Below are 18,309 nucleotides of genomic sequence, written 5' to 3'. Positions count from 1 at the left end.
AGTCTTGAGGCAAATGGTCAGGGATGGTTCCTCGCACAGGGAGGCTGCCGCTAAGGTGCGACGTCGACGTTCACGTCGCCGGAGTTCTAGGAAACCCACTGCTATTGCCAAGGATGCACCGCGTCCACTGACAGTCCAGACACTTCCGCATACAACTAGCAATAGCAGCAACGACGTTCCTCAGCAGAAAGTCTCCAATCTCATTGCCTCAAGCGAGGAGTGGCCGCCATTGCCACGGCTAGATCCACCAGCGGAGCGACAAGATGTAGCACGCTCGCCGAATCATGCTTCACCTTCTGGCAGCAACCAAGACAACGACAAACAAGTTGTCACCATGATAAGGGCCCTTATGAACACGCTACGAGCACTACTGACTGCCATACACACTCCGGCGGCTCGAGGCGCACTTCAAATACTGGATGCCCTGTATCCGGTACTTTCCGGTCTTGAGAAATACCATGGCTGCTCCTCTACATTCGTTCCTTAAAGAGGTCAAGGAAGCGTCTATCTTCCAATGGAATGTCAGAGGCATTAAATCGCGCATTTCGGACCTTCGTCCGTTTGTTTTTAAGAACAAATTTCCAATAATTGTCATTTGTGAACCAAACGTTGAGAGCGCCATCCGCCTATCAGGATATGAAGCTTTCATGTCTGCCACCTGTACCGACCGCAGCAAAGTCATCGTTTATATCAGATGCGATTTCACATATGTTTTACACCCAGTGGCACCTGATGACAACAATCAGTATGTGTGTTTGACTATAAAATGCAAGAACGTCGCACTCACGCTCATAGGTGCCTACATCTCACCTTCGAGTCGATTTGACAGCGCAAGACTAGGTGTAATTTTAACAGCGACACCTGGACCATGGGTTATTACCGGCGACTTCAATGCGCATCATCCGCTATGGGGAAGCTTAAAGATGGACTGTCGAGGAAGACGTGTACTATCCTTCGCGTCGGACCATGAGCTCTGCTGCCTAAATGATGGCAGTCCCACCTTTCTGCGGGGATTGACATACAGCAGCTGCCTGGACTTGACTTTTGTTTCAAGATGCCTCAGTGCCAGTGTGAAATGGTTCACGGACAACGAAACGCGTGGTAGTGACCACGTTCCAACGTATGTTAAAATCGACGGCATACGCAAGTCACACTCTACTACAGTTCTTCATCACATCGACTGGCCTAAATACACGTTGCTCATGGAGAAGAATTGCCAAGAGATCCGGGACTGTCTGCCTGGCAACATCGAGAAGCTAATTAACGCCGCTGCTCAAGAAGCCACAAGATCTTTTAGGCCTATTCCTAAATTCTCTGAATTCGAAGCAGAATTGGAGCGGCTTCGCGCAATCCGCCGTCGCGCGGAAAGAAGGTACAGGCGCACCAAGTCCATCTACGACCTAAGGGAGGCGAGACGCATACAGAAGAAGATCCAGCGTCGGATCAACGCCCTGCAGTCTCTAAGATGGAAAACCTTCTGTGATACCCTTGATCCGCATAAACCCCTGTCACATATATGGAGAACAGTGCGTGGTCTTCGAACATCACCGCAACAACGCCACCCCTTCAAATGCCTGGCTCTCTACCAAGGTCGCAGAGAGCTCGACGTAGCGGACGACTTCTGTGTCAAGGTCGCTGGTCTACCGTCATCGTTCGCTACACGTGATCCCCGTGATGTTCCAATCTCGCGGGATTCTCGTATGGACAATCTGTTTTCCATCGAGGAGTTGCAGGCGGCGTTGGCAGCGTGCAGACGTTCCTCATCGCCTGGGCCTGACGGGGTGACATACGCAGCTCTTGGAAACCTCGGTCACACAGCCCAGCATGCACTTCTAGACGTGTACAATAATTCATGGCGTGAAGGAGAAGTTCCAGCTGCATGGAAGTCCAGCCGCCTTGTGCCTTTGCTCAAGCCAGGTAAATCACCCCTAGACGTGGCGTCTTATCGTCCCATTGCTCTGGCCAGTTGTCTAGGAAAGGTGATGGAGAGGATGGTGCTGACGCGTCTAGAGTGGTATCTAGAACATTACAAGTTATATCCTGACGCTATGGCAGGCTTTCGACGCGGACGCTCTTCTATAGACAACGTCATAGATCTTGTCTCGTCTGTTCAGCACGAAAAAAGCCTCAGGAAGCTGTCAGCGGCGATGTTCCTGGATGTTAAAGGCGCATATGACAACGTAACCCATCAAGCCATCCTGGACGCCTTGGGTGATGTCGGCCTAGGCGGCCTTGTTTTTCGGTGGATATCCAGCTTTTTGAAGGACAGGTCATTCTTTGTGCAAACAGAGGACGGTGCGTCATCACAACGCAAAACCTACCGAGGCGTACCACAAGGCGGAGTCTTGAGCCCCACTCTATTTAACCTGGTGCTCATCGACATGGTTCATACCCTTCCGGAATCCGTCCACGTGTCGATCTATGCAGACGATATATGCATTTGGTCATCAGGAGCGACGCGTCCTCAGGTACGCGCCAGACTTCAAAAAGCGGCCACACTAATATCAGGTTATCTTCGAGCACGAGGTCTGGAGCTGTCCTGCGAGAAGTGCTCTATAGTCGCTTTCACGCGTAAAGCAATGAAACCATACGTTATCAGAATTAATGGACAGCCAATTGCCTACGAGAAGACGCACCGCTTTCTAGGAGTGATAATAGACCGAGACCTTTCCTGGAGTCCTCATATCTCCTACCTAAAAAGGAAATTAGTCATGATAACCCACGTGCTCAGATTTCTTGCGGGAAAGTCATGGGGTGCGTCTGTGAGTGCGATGCTCCAACTCTATAACGCACTGTTCCTCGGTCTCCTGCGCTATAGCTTACCTGTACTGGGTGGGACCGGCAAGACCAACCTCCGTGCCCTCCAATCTGTACAAGCTCAAGCTCTGCGAATTTGCCTTGGTCTTCCTAGATGTGCGTCCACGGCAGCAACAATAGCCATCGCGCATGACCACCCTATCAACACGTATCTTCAAGTCGACACTTTGAGGATGCATATCAGGCACTTCGCCCGACTTCCATCGCATCATCTCGCCTCCCTTCCTGCCGCTCGACCTCGTTCAGCGTTTAGCAGGATTATTGCCGCCAACAATGGAACTTTACCGTCAAACTTCACGCCTGCAGCACGACCATCTCAACCGCTGTGGTGCCTCCATCCACTCCAGGCTGTCCTTGTTATTCCCCGTATCAAAAGGAAAACAGAGATGTCAACTTTTGCCCTCAAACAAACCATGCTTTCAGTGCTACATGAACAACACAGAGGACGCATCCACGTTTACACTGACGGTTCTGTATCCTCTAATAGTTCAGCTGGAGCAGTGGTGATTCCCACAGAGTGCGTCACCCTCAAGTTCAAGACATCTCACATTACATCATCGACGGCTGCGGAACTCGCAGCTATCCGTGCTGCTCTGGAGTTTATTGTTCAGAAATCATCACATTCATGGTCCATCTTATGTGACTCAAAGGCAGCTCTTCAGTGTCTGATGTCCCCTTTCAACCATGGACCTAATGAGCAACTAGTCGCAGACATCCGACTACTCCACCATCACGCAATCAACAAGGGACACAACATCATCTACCAGTGGATACCGGGTCACTGTGGAATTTCAGGAAATGACAGTGCGGACAACGCTGCCCGGTCGGCTCATGATGGCGCCCAGATTATACCCATACCACTGTCAAGAACAGATGCAGCCACAAGTCTTCGCTCCCTCGCCCGCGAGCTTACACAAAATCTGTGGAACACCAGTGACTTCACGAACGCACGTCTCCACAAATTGGATCCACGTCTGCAACTCCGCCTACCACCAGGGTTGCCACGAGCGGAAGCAACACTTCTGTGCCGCCTGTGGCTCGGCGTGGCGTTCACGAACTCATATTCATTCCGTATCGGAATGGCCGACAGCCCTACTTGTGACACCTGCGGCTGCGAGGAGACGATTGAACACCTCCTTTGTGACTGTCCCCGTTACGCAGTGCGAAGAACAGTGCTTGTGACCGCTCTCGCAAAACTGGACAATCGCCCCTTTACAGAGGAAAAAGCTCTAGGACATTGGTCCAGACGGGCTTCGGCACTGAAGGCCTTAAGGGCTTTGTTGAAGTTTTTAAGGACATGCGAATTGTGTGACCGCCGTTGAACGTTGTAGAGCGTAGTTTCGCGTTACTCTGTGAACTTTTTTTTTCTTTTTTTCCTCTTCTTCTTTCTCCTTTTATTCCCTTTACCCCTTTCCCCAGCACAGGGTAGCCAGCCGGTACTATACACTGGCTAACCTCCCTGTCTTTCCCCTCCTTTGTCTCCTCCTCCTCCTTTGTAGCAATAATTGAAAAAGTACATTTTAAGAAATGCACCCCGCTTCTCTTCCCCAGATGTAAAAATTGTTGCAAGAACCGTCGAAGATGACTGTCAAAGTAAGAGAATAGCTGATGTGGACAGGAAAAATCAAGTGGGCAGGCCAGCAATACTTCCAATGTATACTGCTGGCGTCGTTAAGGGTGTTTGATGATAGCGCGGCGCAAGTTGTCACCGACATGCTTTGTTAGACGGCATAACACCGTGACGATGGTGACGGGGGTAGAAAGACGATGGTGGTGTGACGACGGCAGAGATGATGTCGGCATGATGACGACGGCAGCACGACCGAGACGGCATGCCGACAACAGAATCAAGACAATGTGACGATGTTGGCATGATAAGGCAAGCACGACCAAGATGGCACGGCGACAGCGGAATCAAGATAGCGTGACAATCGTGGCATGACAACAGCAGCACGACCAAGACGACATGCCCACACGGGAACCACGAAAGCGGGACGATGATGGTACGACAACGGCTGCATACCTGCGCTTTCCTCTCTGTTCGTTTTCTCCCCGGAGCCAAAACACTCCTCCTATCATTCGCTTTAATATCGTGCAGATCCCGCGCACTGCGGAAGTATGTCTTTAAGCGAAGCTGTGGCGAGCCGGCAGGACGAAACAGCCCATCTCGACAAGAAACACTGAGCGGACTTCGGCGATGAATGCGGCCGCGGCCGCAATCGTCAGCCCTGGCGGACAAACGTAACAGAGCGTGCCACCACCAATTAGGGTACCCAAATCTTCAGAAGCCACGAAGCTCTCGCATGGCAGCATGCGCATCTCGATGAGCAAGTTGGAGTTGGTCGGCGAACACGTCCTGCAGCTCGGTTGCGTGAGAGCGCGATGCCTTTGCACCGGCGGAAAAAAATGCGGCCGCCGACCACCACGAGAACAGGCGAGAGAGAGAGAGAGAGAGATAGCACCTTCTTTCACAACAGGTGCACGAACATGCGAGCGGAACGCCTCAACGGAGCCACTGCCATTTTTCTTCTCGTGCGAAGCTCCCAAGTATCAGCAGCTACGGGCTTTAGACATTTGACGCACGATGCCGAGACGGCGTTACATGCCAACTATACGCTTATGCGCGCTAGCCAGAAACCACATATGCAGTGAAAGAGGGTAAACTCGGCGGGTGTCGCGGTTGTCGTCGCGACAAGTGCTGGAAACGTCAGTCGATTGTTGTTACTATAACCTCTGTAGGTAGCGCACAGGTCGGTGCCACATTTTGTCCTGGTCACCCCCATATTCTACCAAAGCAATATTTTAACCTAGTTAGTTGACTTAAAGGCGGCGACAAAACGTGGAAATATCCGAACTGTAGCCGCCTGAAAGATACACGACTGTAGGATGTGCTAAGTTTTTACTTACGCTATCCTTAAATAGCACAGTCACAGGCACGGTGATCCAGTGACGTTCTGTGTTCCACTTCTTACGTGTGCGCTGTACGTGACAACTTATCCATCGGCTACACCAAAACGCAAATCTGCTCAACATAAATTTAGGAGCGCGTGTTGATTATTTTGGTCACCGATCACCCAGAAAGACTCCATGTCGTTATAATGTGGCGATTCTCTGTATTGCCTACAATTGTGGGCGCTACTCCCCCACTACGAGGCACTAGTCCTGACCACACCCATGCGAATTAAGCGATTATTCTTCTTCAGCTCATGCGCAGATTTCTCAAGCACGAAAATGGCTTGTATTATTATTATTATTATTATTATTATTATTATTATTATTATTATTATTATTATTATTATTATTATTTGAAAACATATACATTTGACAGGAAAGAGAAATGGAGGAGCAGGCTGGCAACTGCCTCCGGAAGCGGCACAAGGCCTGCCTATTCTTCAAAGAGGAGGAGACAGAAACACAGAAACGTAAGATAGGAAGGAGGGGAGGAAAGAGCAAGATGAAAAATCTAAAACAATAAAGCTTAACACACACTGCAGGTCACGCTACTAGTGAGCGAGTGAGTGCAGAAACTTTATTGCAGAGGTCATGCTACTAAAGAACGCTACTAAAGAATGTTAAAAGAAATAGTGTCTGAGGTCTTGTCATTTGAAGACAGAAATAAGCTACAAAGGTGAACCTAAGTTAGTTACTTCTCTAAAAGCAAGGAGAGCGCGATGAGCCTGATCGCGTCCAGACGCACAACCAATGGGGTACAAACATTCGTCGAAGTCGTACGCTGCAGACCAAGCAGAAGATAGTATCTCACTAGTGACATAGGCAGCGCACTGAAAGCGAGACACTCCAATATCAGGTGCTGAGGTGGCTCGCAGCAACCGCAAGACGTACACGGTGGACTGGCCACACGTCCTTCTCTGTATAAACGTACGCACACGTTCACACCGCAAACCCTTAGCTTGAGTAGTTGTGCTATAGTGCGGCGAGGCAAGCATCGACCGCGAACACGGGGCGGGCACGTTCCATTTTTGACGCGCTGGTCTGGATGCTGCTTGAGTAGGTGGCGATGAATCAGCAGACGAGCGTCGTCAAGCTTGCAAAGAATTTCAGGGCAGACGCAGTTGTTATGAGAGCAAGGTGAAGCCAGTCAATCAGCCTCTTCATTTCCGACGATCCCTACTTGTGAACGTATTATTTGGGCAGCGAGAGATACCTCATGCGATGGAATGTGGTTGGCAGAGTCAGTAACGCTTCGCACAACTGGACAATCAATCTGACTGCGTTGTAATCTGCTAAAGGCAGCGCGGAAGTCTGTAAAATTACAATCTTCGATGCGGTTAACTCCTTTTGCACGTATTTCAGTGCAACATTAATCAGTGCCAGTTCCGCAGTTGCTGAGGAGGCTGCATAGGGTATATGAAATAAACGTCGTATACTTGAGTCGAAGGGCAGAAAAAAGCTACAGAGAACGTCGCTGTGTAAAGATGCGACTGTGAATACTTGAAGGTAACCTGGAATTGTTTCGAACTTGCGACTGAGAAAATTGAAATATTTCCGAAACAGGCATATCAAACTTTTTGTGCATGTCAGAGATAGTGAGATAAGTGGGGAATACGTAAATGGTGATATCTTTCGCAGGAGGAAGCATTACTGAATCAGCATGTTCGGAAAAGCCAGCAATGTTTATAAATAATGTCGCCAAATCAGCATGTTCAGAAAAGCCTGAAATATTTATAAATAATGTAGCCATTTTTCCCATGCGAGATTGCCGAAACAGGCTTGTCAAACGTTTTGTGCATGTCAGAAATTGTGAGATAAATGGGTGATACGTATTTGGTGATATCTTTCGCAGGAGGAGGCATTACTGAATTAGCATGTTCAGAGAAGCCAACAATGTTTATAAATAATGTTGCATGAATCAAACGATCCAGCCGTTCGATGGGTGGTGCAAACGCTCAATTTGATATTGCGCACTCTGGTTTGCCTGCAGCCTCAGTGGTAACTCAGGCGCTTCAGTGAGTAATGCAACAGATTGCGCCTCATGAGTTAATCCAAGCGTCAGTCGCAGGGTAACGAGAAGAACTCATTCCAGCTGCGCTATCAAACTAGGTGGCGCGTTCAGGACTGGTAATGAATACATCACGCCTGAGAATGCAGATGCCTGGTACACCTGCAGAGCCGTTGTTTGGTCGAAGCCGCCACCTTTAGCAGTCAAGGTGGCCACATACTTAAGGAGGGATTGCGATTTGCGTCGTACGAATTTACCGGTAGGACGCCAAGAGATACGATCATCCAGAATTACGCCGTAATAACGGTGTTGTCGCACTCAGCTTATCGGCGTCTCCTCAAGGTACAGGCATCTCATTGTTCGACGAGCGCGTCGTTTGGGATGATATGCTATTACAGAGGACTTAGCAGACGCTATCTGCAGGCCAACTTCACCCAAGTACTCCTAAGTTGCGCTCACAGCTCTTGGCAAAGCTTGCAGCTTGCACAAAGCCGCGGACCAAGGAGCGATGGGCCCATTATCCGAAGAGCAGTATCATCTGCATAGATAGCTATGCCCACAGGGGAGTAACTGTGTTGAGGCGAACGACTTTGAAGCTCGGCGAGTACAGTGTTAAAAAGAAACGGCGATAAAACGCTTCCCTCTGGGACGCCGCACTTCAAAGAGGGGTATTCACTTGTTATTCCTCCGACACGCACTTCCATCCGGCGCTTCGATAGAAAATTATGCACAAAGCGGAGCAGACGACCCGAAATTCCCGCTGTTGCAAGAGCGCGAAATAATCGCCTTACGCGGAACCGAGTCGAAAGCTTGCTGTATGTCTAAGAAGATCATGTACGCGAAGAGCTTGCTTCCTCAAACGAATTCAAGCGCTGAGTAAAGTTCTGAAATGCTGTCCGGAGCTGAACGGCGGCGACAGAAGCCCCTCATGACATCAGGGAAGAAAGTTAAGCTACTCTAGTCTGACATCTATGCGAAACAGGACCATTCGCTCCACTAACTAGATGACATCTGAAGTTAGGCGAACGGGACACAAAACAACGCGCGCTGTCGTTATCGCCTGACCGCAAAGTCAAAAGCCAAAAAAACAAAAACAAAGACGAGTAGAAAGCGATAGGTTCTGCTTTTCTGCGCTTGCACAGTCAGCTATACTGCGTGCGAAAGGGGATCAACGATCAGTTGAAACACGTCTGAAAACGGGAATACTAGGTCTTTTCTTTTTTTTTTTTCGGGTCATTCTTTGCTTTCACAGCTCGTGATAGTGGCTACGGCGGAAGGGCGAAGAGAGCTTCCCTTTGTTACGAGAAATGCAAGCGTATCGCGGGGCGTCCTCGCACGGCGACATCGTTGCATCCGAGGCGCGGCGACAATCTTTTCAGCACGCATGCAAATGAGCTGCAGTTGCCGCCGCGGACGCGTTCGTATGTGCGGCTGGGCTTCGAAGCGCGGGAAAGTGCACCGCCGCGTCCATGTGTTGCACAGCCCGTCGTCGACATCACCCCTTCCACCTCGAACAACACAACGGCGTTGAAGGCGAAAGCGCGGGGGAAAGAAAGGCTAATGGATTAGACTCCCGCATTTGAACCGGACTGCGCGGCGAGCTGGCTTCCCTATAACTGGCTCTGTGGCAACAAGTAGCACGACGTTTATGGTGGAGTTCTACGCAGCCGTTACATAATCCCCAAGTTTACACAAAGTTGCCTCGTTCATAGCGCCATCAGTCGTGATTAGCGCTAACGAGCTTTCGTTCGGTTGATCGCCGCTATTATTCTCAATTTTCAGGGCCACAGTGCATGGGCGCTCGCATTGCCTCGTAAACGACACGCAAGTTCTTGTTTTGTTGTTGTCTTCGCAAAGTGCGATTTAAACGCGACGCAGCGTGTTTGCTTTGTTGGCAAGGGTCAATTTGTACGGTGATGTTCATCGTGAACGTCGTCAGTTAGCAGTGTCGCGGGCGAGATGAACTCAACGAAAGCTGAAGGCCACGCACGCAAGAACGCAGCAGGGCTCTTTCCTGTGCGCGAAATGTGGCGAATTGTGCGAAAGCAAAATGCTACGCCGATCGAATTTTGTCTCGAACCTTACGGCATCGTCATCGGAAAAAGAAGAAAGAGGGCAGAGGGGGGTGATAGAATTCGCGTCGTACTCGATTTAGTTCGGTGACTATGTCGTTCGCATTTTGAGCACGCAGACGTGGGTTTAACTTCCGGTCGGTCGTGGCGGAGACATTCTTTTTGGGGTGCAGAGTGCAAAAGCGCCCGCATACTGAGATTTCACTGCGCGTCAGGACAGAGAGCCCAATACCTCTTTTTATATCTCCTAAAGGGAATTCATCGAATGTGAAAGAGCTAGAAAATGGGCTGTGTTCTGTGATTCAAAACCGGCATTACAGTGCACGCAGTCAGTTCTCCGACACGGATGCCATGACCAATTGACATATGAAATCGCGAAACTTTACCATCATGTCCAACAAAAAGGTCACGAGGTCGTTTTTCAATGGGTACCTGGCCATTGTGGAATCAGTGGCAATGAGTGCGCCGATAACGCTGCTCGCACAGCACATCATGAAGAGCACAGCGTTCCAGTTCCGCTTTCGAGGACAGACGCCGCAATGCAGCTTCGACACCTGGCACGCAGTCTCACACTGACCGAGTGGAACTCGCCAAACTTGCGACTTACACGACTGCATCGACTAAACCCCTCCCTGCAACTCCGACCTCCACTCGGACTTCCTCGACGTGAAGCTACGCTTCTCTGTCGCCTTTGGTTAGGAGTTGCCTTCACAAAGGCATACTTTACATTAATTGGAATGACTGACAGCGCAGCATGAGAGGTCTGTGGCACCGAAGAAAACATCGACCACCTGCTGTGCCACTGTCCACGATACACCCCTGAGAGACAAGAACTTGCCAAAGCTTTTCAAAAACTGGACAATCGGCCGCTTTCTGTGCAGGTGCTGTTGGAACACCGCCCCCATCGCCCGTCGGCCCATAAAGCGGTGAAGGCACTTTTGTGCTTCTTAAGGACGACCGGCTTGTGCGACTATCTGTGACTTTTAATGCAATTTCTTTGAGGCCACACACGTCAGCGAACTCACCGCAATTTCCTTCTTTCCTTCCCTCCTCTCTTTCCCTGTTATCTTTGTTTTCCCCTTTCCCATTCCCCCGGTCTAGGGTAGCAAACCGGACGTTATTCTGGTTAACCTCCCTGCCTTCTCCTTATCTCTTTCCCTCCTCCTAAAGGGACAGCACTAAACAGTAAAGATAATTTCGGCGGTAATTAGTAAGTTGCCTTACTGCTCTTGCAGTTAAAAGAGGCTCACTAAGCTATAAGAAGAGACAACAACAAAAAGGTGGGCGACGACGTCGCCTCGAAGCCCACCTCGCCGTGACGTCACCTATTGTGACGGCGTTTGCTTGAGCATAGTTAAATTGTCATCAGCAAAGATGTGCAGGCCCTCTTATCGTAAATGAGCCAGACTGAACCCGAAGAGCTTGACGAACATTTAATGTCCCCTGCAACAGCTCGAATGGCGAAAAAATATACTTTGACATCAGTGATGTCTTACTGACGTTCGGGCGCTTGGGTTTCAGTGCGAAATAAAAAATAAAATAAAAACATAAGTATAAGCTTGGACTGCAGTTTCTCTTCTAATAGTTGACCTATTGCCGCACAAGAAAAAGAAAGCGGTGTTTCTAAAGTGTACAATGTCAGTACATACTGATTTATTATTTTCACTTAGTGTCCCTTCAAGGGCAAGTACGTGCTCCTGAAGCCGAATTTAAGTTATACGATAGCCCCCAGCAACAGCTTCCTCCATAGAGAAGATAGAAGCGCGGCTCTAAAACTTAGCGAATTATGAAAAAAAAATTTAGTTATCCGTTGCCTTAACTAACCCACATCCTGAGCCATGAGGTTTCATACTGTAGCTGTATAGGCTAAGACAGAAATTTTGCATTCGTTCTGTCTTTTGAATGAAGCAGCGTGACATTATTAACAAATTGCGTCTTTTTAATCAAACCTGCCAGGCGCGCAAGCGTGCTTTTTTTCTGCCTCATTGGTTCAGGCTACATGTTCACGAGCCGCTCGAGCGAATAGAAACGTACGAGAACGAGCAAGTCGCGTTGTCATTGACCGGGCTTCTGTGTATAAGCAACGACGTCAGCGATGACACCTGATTAATTAAAAGGTGCTGATGGGCGGTTTAGTAATGACTAACGTGATACATAATAGCTCAAGAAAAGAATAGCAAAATGTGGAAGAGAACAGGTAAAGGCGTCAACTTGAAATGGTGTATTTGGAAGGTGAAGTCGCACGTCCATAAACTAAGACCTGCCAAATATGCAGCACTCAAGCATCTTTCACAGCGACGTTGATTTGAAGCGATTTGCTTGATGATCTTGTAAAAGTTGGCAACTTTCGTTGCCGGCTTTTTCACAACATTTTATTGGCTAATGACCCTACAGAAGTGACATGATGAGAAAGAGAGAGAGAGAATGGAGGAGAGGAAAGGCAGGGGGTTTAAACAGACGTACGTTCGGTTTGCTACCCTGAACTGGGGGAAGGGAGTACGGAGATGAAGAGAGAGAGAGAGAGGGAGAGGGAGCGCAGTTTCGAGCACATTTGAATGTTCGGACGAGTCTACACACAGCTGCCAAGACCTGTCGACTTGACGTACTGATACAATGCTTTCGTGAATTTCTGTGCCATCGACGCGTACGGCCATGGTCCAGGGATCTTCATTTTCGAAAATGGTCTAGAGTCCAGCTGTTTCAATGCTGTCCGGAGCGCTTCACGCTCAACGTCGTACTGGCGACAGAGACATAGGATGCGTTCAATGGTTTCTGTGGTTCCACAAGAGTCGCACGTGGGTGTATCCTCCATTCCAATGCTGAATGAATAGGCTTTCGTAAATGCCACCCGAGCAAGAGGTGGCACAATAATGTCGTCCCAGAGCGGGAATCTTTTGATGGCACTTGTAGCTTTAAGGATGGATCAAGCCTATGAAGATGACACTTCGGGAGGTTGGGATAAGACCAGTATTTGTGTGTCATAGGTTTATCCACGGCATGAAGCTTTTTGCCAACGTCGGTTCTGGATAAGGGGATTGGAACTGGTCGGACTTCGAGATGGGCAGGCTTTCTTCGATGTGGGCGACAGGCTTTGTCGGCGGGGTCATTACCAGGAATGCCGGTATGTCCAGGTATCCACTGGAATATAATTTCATGCCTCTTTGCGACAGCTTGACGGTGGCCTTCTCTTATTTCATATGTCAGCTGCTCACGAGTCCTATGATACAGGGGAAAATGCAGACTCTGAAGTGCTACCTTAGAGTCGCAAAAGATGACCCATTTCTGAGGTGTCTGTTCCAGGAGGTATTCGACAGCAGCACGGAGAGCAGCAAGCTTTGCTGCCGTTGATGTTGTCATGTGTGACAGTTTGAAGATTACTGTGGTTTTCCTAGCCGGAACGACAACGCCACCTGAAGAGGTGGTAGGTGATACCGAACCATCGGTACAGATGTGTATTCGGTCCCCGGGGAATATGTCTCGTTGATTAATAGCAGCGTCATCCGTTTCAGAGCTAGTTTTGCGTAATTGGCCTTCTTCATGACATGATGAAGTAAGCGATTAAGAAGATACACTCTATGACGAACATTCATAGCGTCAGAGTGCTTGAATCGACAAGCCTAATGTTGTAGGCGCTGCAATACATTTGGTACAATGTACACGTAAGAGTTCAGATGAATAAAATAAGAAAATCGAATAAACCAATGAAACATAAGTGTCAAGCAACTGCAATTCATTGCCGGAAAGATAAGTAGGTGTGTCGCTGATACAATTAGCATAGCCTTTTACTTCATACTGAAAAGCCTTCACTGAACGGATACCTTGTCAGCATTCTCTTACTTCTGCCCGCTGTGTTCTTTGTTGAAATGAAAATAAAAGAAAAAGAGATAGTCATCTTAGGGGACGGCTACTCCTTTTCGCACAGCGGGAACAACAATATAAAATATATATGCAAGGAAATGAAAAGAAACCATGTCATAGGACCACAAATCTGCAGCACACAGTCCTATATACCCATGACCATATCAATATAAAAGGCAAATGCAATTGCACCACAGCGACTTTGTAAACAAAGTCACAAACTCACACAAGCGGCCGTGATGTAGACTGCGATGAGAATATAAACAGATGAGGAAATACACAGAGTTAAAGTAGTGAACGCACAATGCACAAAAGAAGTATAACACGTAATTACAAGCGCTAATAATTACAAGTAACAGAAGCAAGTTATAGTAACATCGTGTAACTATTAATTGCGATATCTGGTACTTGTTAAGAATGCCTGTTTTTTCGTAAAAATGTTCAAGTGCGTTCAATGCTTATCGCTGTGCTATTTTCGATGGCCATGGGCCCAGAAATTTTGCGCGTGCGAAAGGTCGGTGAGGATCAATGGAGTGTAGCTATTGTTCTAGCTGCCGTCTTTGCTTCGCCTATATGGGGCATTCGAGGAGTAGGTGGCGAACATCCTCGTCGTCGTGGCCACAGGAGAAAGACGGGGAAGAAGCCCGTTTTATGCGATATAGGAAATGTTTGGTGTATGCTTCAAGGTAAATATGCTGTCCCAAGGCGCAGTCAATGAATTAGTGTCTCGGTACTTTTCGAAAGTTCTACATCCAGCTGGTACCTGAGTTGAGGGTCCACTTCGTAAAGAATTGATTCCTTAGTATTTTCGTTAAACCAGGTTGACATAGAGAAGTACTTCTTTAGTACTCTCAATATGGGTTTCGTGTCCATTGGTGATAAAGGGATGAGTTGAATTTCTGCATCCTTACGGGCCGATTTTGCCAACGAGTCCGCTAATTCGATGCCTGCTATACCAGCACGTCCCGCGACCTACTGTCATATCACTTCTTGTTTTCTTTCATTAGCCTGAGTTAAACTGTTTAGCACTGCGTATGTTAATCGTGCGTGTGGTTTGCTGTCATCAATATATTCAAGACATGCTAAAGCCGATAAAGAGTCCGTAAAATTTACCCACTTTTTTGGTGTTCCGCTATTGTTGGTGACGACGTGCGTCCTAGTCGACAAACGTACTCTACCTCTAAGGATGGTATAACATAAGCTGCAGTCGCACCTTCTTTGATTATATAACCGTCCGTAGATGTGAATAGATTCCTGGTACTTGTAAAACAGCTGATGTCACGCTAATTATTTCGCTGCATATGTGGAAACTTCACTTTTATTTTTAAGCCCTTCGATTGACGTTTCTGTTTTCGGCGCCTACAGACGCCATGGGGTGTAGCAGAGGTCTGAGTGCCAAAACACTGATCGTGGGAGTAGTGATTTATGCTCCTGAAACACAATGTGTATCTGTGCACCCGGACGGTTCTCTATCAGAGAGAGAAGTGGGTGCCCAGAATGCTGGGTAGAAATTATGAAGAATGTTTCCAAGCTGCGAATTACGGTGAAATGTGGTTCCCGCGCTTCTGCAATAGTAAGGTGACTGGATGCAGCTTGCGGGACTCATAAGCACACTCGCAAACTCCCAGCCTGCAACAGCTGTAGCCGGGGGAGGGACATCGAAGATAATTTGTGCAATACAGGGGCGGAGTAAGCAATTCTCTGACGGACAAGTGCTGAGTGAACGTGAAGCAGGTATGCAGTTGTACCTGCGATTCTGCGGAGAACATTTATCACACGACTAATTTGGTCCTCCAGGGCGGTCAAAGGATGAGCCCCTCGAAGCTGGTGGTCTAAAATCACGCCTAGAAAATTATGTTTATGAACCAGTTCGATCTCATGGTCGTCTGTTGAAAGACCAAAATTTCTAATCTTTTTTCTTGTGAAAGGCAAAACCGCTGATTTGGTATAAGATATCTGTATGCCCCGTTCTCCTAAATAATCACCTGTTGTATTCAAAGCTTCCTGCAGCCGATGCTTGACAGCGTCTAGAGACCTATTCGATGTACATATGCAAATTTCATCAGCATACATAGATATGTTTATGTGTGCTGGAAGTAGTGCTGGTAAACTAACTGTTGCTGCATTGAAGAGAAGTGCACTTAGTACACTTCCTTGCAAAACTCCTTTGTTTATGGTGCATTCATCACTTTGTCCGTCGTATGTACTTATGTATATCTTTCTGTTTTTCAAGAAGCTAGTGATTCATTTTAGAACCCGGCCATGCACTCCGAGCGTTGAGAGTCCAAGTAGAACGTGAAGGTGACTGACCGAATCAAAGGCTTTCTTAACATCAATAAATACAGCAATGGCAATGTTCCCACTGCTAATCTCGTGGTCAACAAACGTTACCAAGTCAAAGAAGCAGTCCACTGTACATCTACGTTTTCTGATACCACACATTTGATCTGGTAGACAACTGCTGGATTCCATCCAACATTGCAGCCCAATATTGATCATTTTTTTCATGACCTTTTAAACACAGCTTACATGTTATTACATGTTATTACATGTTATTACAATTACATGTCCACAATTACTACATGACCGGGGTATTTGGAGAAGTATGGAAGAGGCCTTTGCCCTGCAGTGGGTGTAACCAGGCTGCTGCTGCTGATGATGATGAAACTAACAGGACGGAAGGAATCAAAAGACAGTGGCGTTTTGCCAGGCTTTAGCAACGGGACCACGTCAGCGATCCTCCAACTCACAGGAACATGTGCTTACTCCCACATCCCGTTGAAGACGTGTAGGAGAGTGGACGTGCCTGTTAGGCCAAGGTTTTTCAAGGTGCAATAACAGGTGTTGTCAGGGCCGGTCGCTGTTCTTTGGCGTGTCTTCGAGAAAGCAAGCTGCAGTTCTTTGAGAGAGAACAGAAATTCCAACTCGGCGTGAGGCAAATTGCAAGGATCTTCAATCTGTTGCTGCTCCGAAGAGAAAGAATGATCTTGAATCGTTACAGGCTGTGCGAAATATGCTAGTGCTGCGCAGAACGTGTTTGCAATTTCGCGTTCAGATAAGCCAAGAGCTATAGTAAGGCCTTTGAAGGGGCTGCATTGTGATACCGGATGGCAAAGGGCGTTTATTAACCTCCAGATTTTCGGTAAGGGAGTGAAGGGGTTAGGTGACGTACAGAACTCACGTCAACGTTGCTGTCCCAGTTTTTGCATGTTCCGATTAGGTTTTCGGTATGCAGCTAGACTCAAGCGCAAAGTCAAGCTCCAGTGTATTTATCTTACGAAGTGGTGGCCCTCACGTGAAGGCGTTGGGGTGGACTTGTAGGTGCACGTACTCTTTCTTTTTTTATTGCATATATTGGTAGTTCGTGCCATTGATAGGTTATGCCGGTTTTCGGCACGCAACGTCACGGCAATTCGGACGGCGGCAGAGCTGACACACGTGTTCTTTTTTTTTATGGTGACCTTCTTTTGCGTGGAATCGTTGTGGCTTCCAGTATGGTAATCGTATCTACCAGCGACACTATCATAAAGGTGAAAAAAGTAACCTTAACGACAATCGCTTATAGTCGACCAACTTCGATTTGTTTTGTTACCCACATCTCTCAGAAGAGTTAAAAAAAATTATAGGGTTTCACGTGCGAAAACCACTTTCTGATTATGAGGCACGCCGTAGTGGAGGACTCCGGAAAATTTCGACCACCTGGGGTTCTTTAACGTGCACCTAAATCTAAGTGCACGGGTGTTTTCGCCCCCATCTAAATGCGGCCGCCGTGGCCGGGATTTGATCCCGCGACCTCGTGCTCAGCAGCCGAACACCATAGCCACTGAGCAACCACGGCGGGTCTCAGAATAGTTCGTCTAATGCTCCAGACAAAGGCTGGTAAGAACGCAACCCCTGGTAAAATAACCCTAACGCCCTGCAATTTCCATGCAGTAATATCAAATAATTAAAGAGAAAATTCGGCAGTTTATACGCACGAAACCACACATGATGATGTGAGACTGCTTACTGGGTTAGAGGCACGTAAGCAAATATATTACTGATTTTTTTTTTCAAATATAATTTACGCCCCCATGTGGGTTGCATGGTGCGTGAATAGCGGTGTTCGCCTCCCTAATTAATACCACGCCTTCTAGAAGTAACAAAAAAAGTTCGTAAAGCTCCGTGTTTTTCAAGTCCTTTCCACAACAAACGCGCATGCTGTAATCTAGGCCGCGAGGTGTTCATCGCCGGGAGCATTAAGACCACGCGGCTTGTCGGCGTGGAACCGGCAACGTAGCTAGCTCTGAGGTTAACACGGTTAACACGTGTTTTCTTACGAGGGCCTGCCACTGTAGTACACTGGCAATCTGTTAGGGATCTACCTCTAGCTCTCAGTGTTTTCAGATCGGAATTACCAACAGCGCCACATGCCATAACTGTAGCTGCGAGAGAACAAACGCCCACCTTCTCAGCGAGTGTCCCCGTTTCAATACGCCCAGTAAAAAGCTTTCTAGAGTGACAAACGCCCTTTGTCGGAGTAAAGGGTGCTGGGACTCTGGCGGAGACCATCCTCAGCACAGAAGACCTTGATAGCGTTGCTACACTTCTTGCGGAGAACTG

The sequence above is a fragment of the Dermacentor albipictus genome, chromosome 3 (genome assembly GCF_038994185.2).
Source record: "Dermacentor albipictus isolate Rhodes 1998 colony chromosome 3, USDA_Dalb.pri_finalv2, whole genome shotgun sequence".
NCBI lineage: Eukaryota > Metazoa > Arthropoda > Arachnida > Ixodida > Ixodidae > Dermacentor > Dermacentor albipictus.
This window is presented reverse-complemented; position numbering follows the sequence as displayed.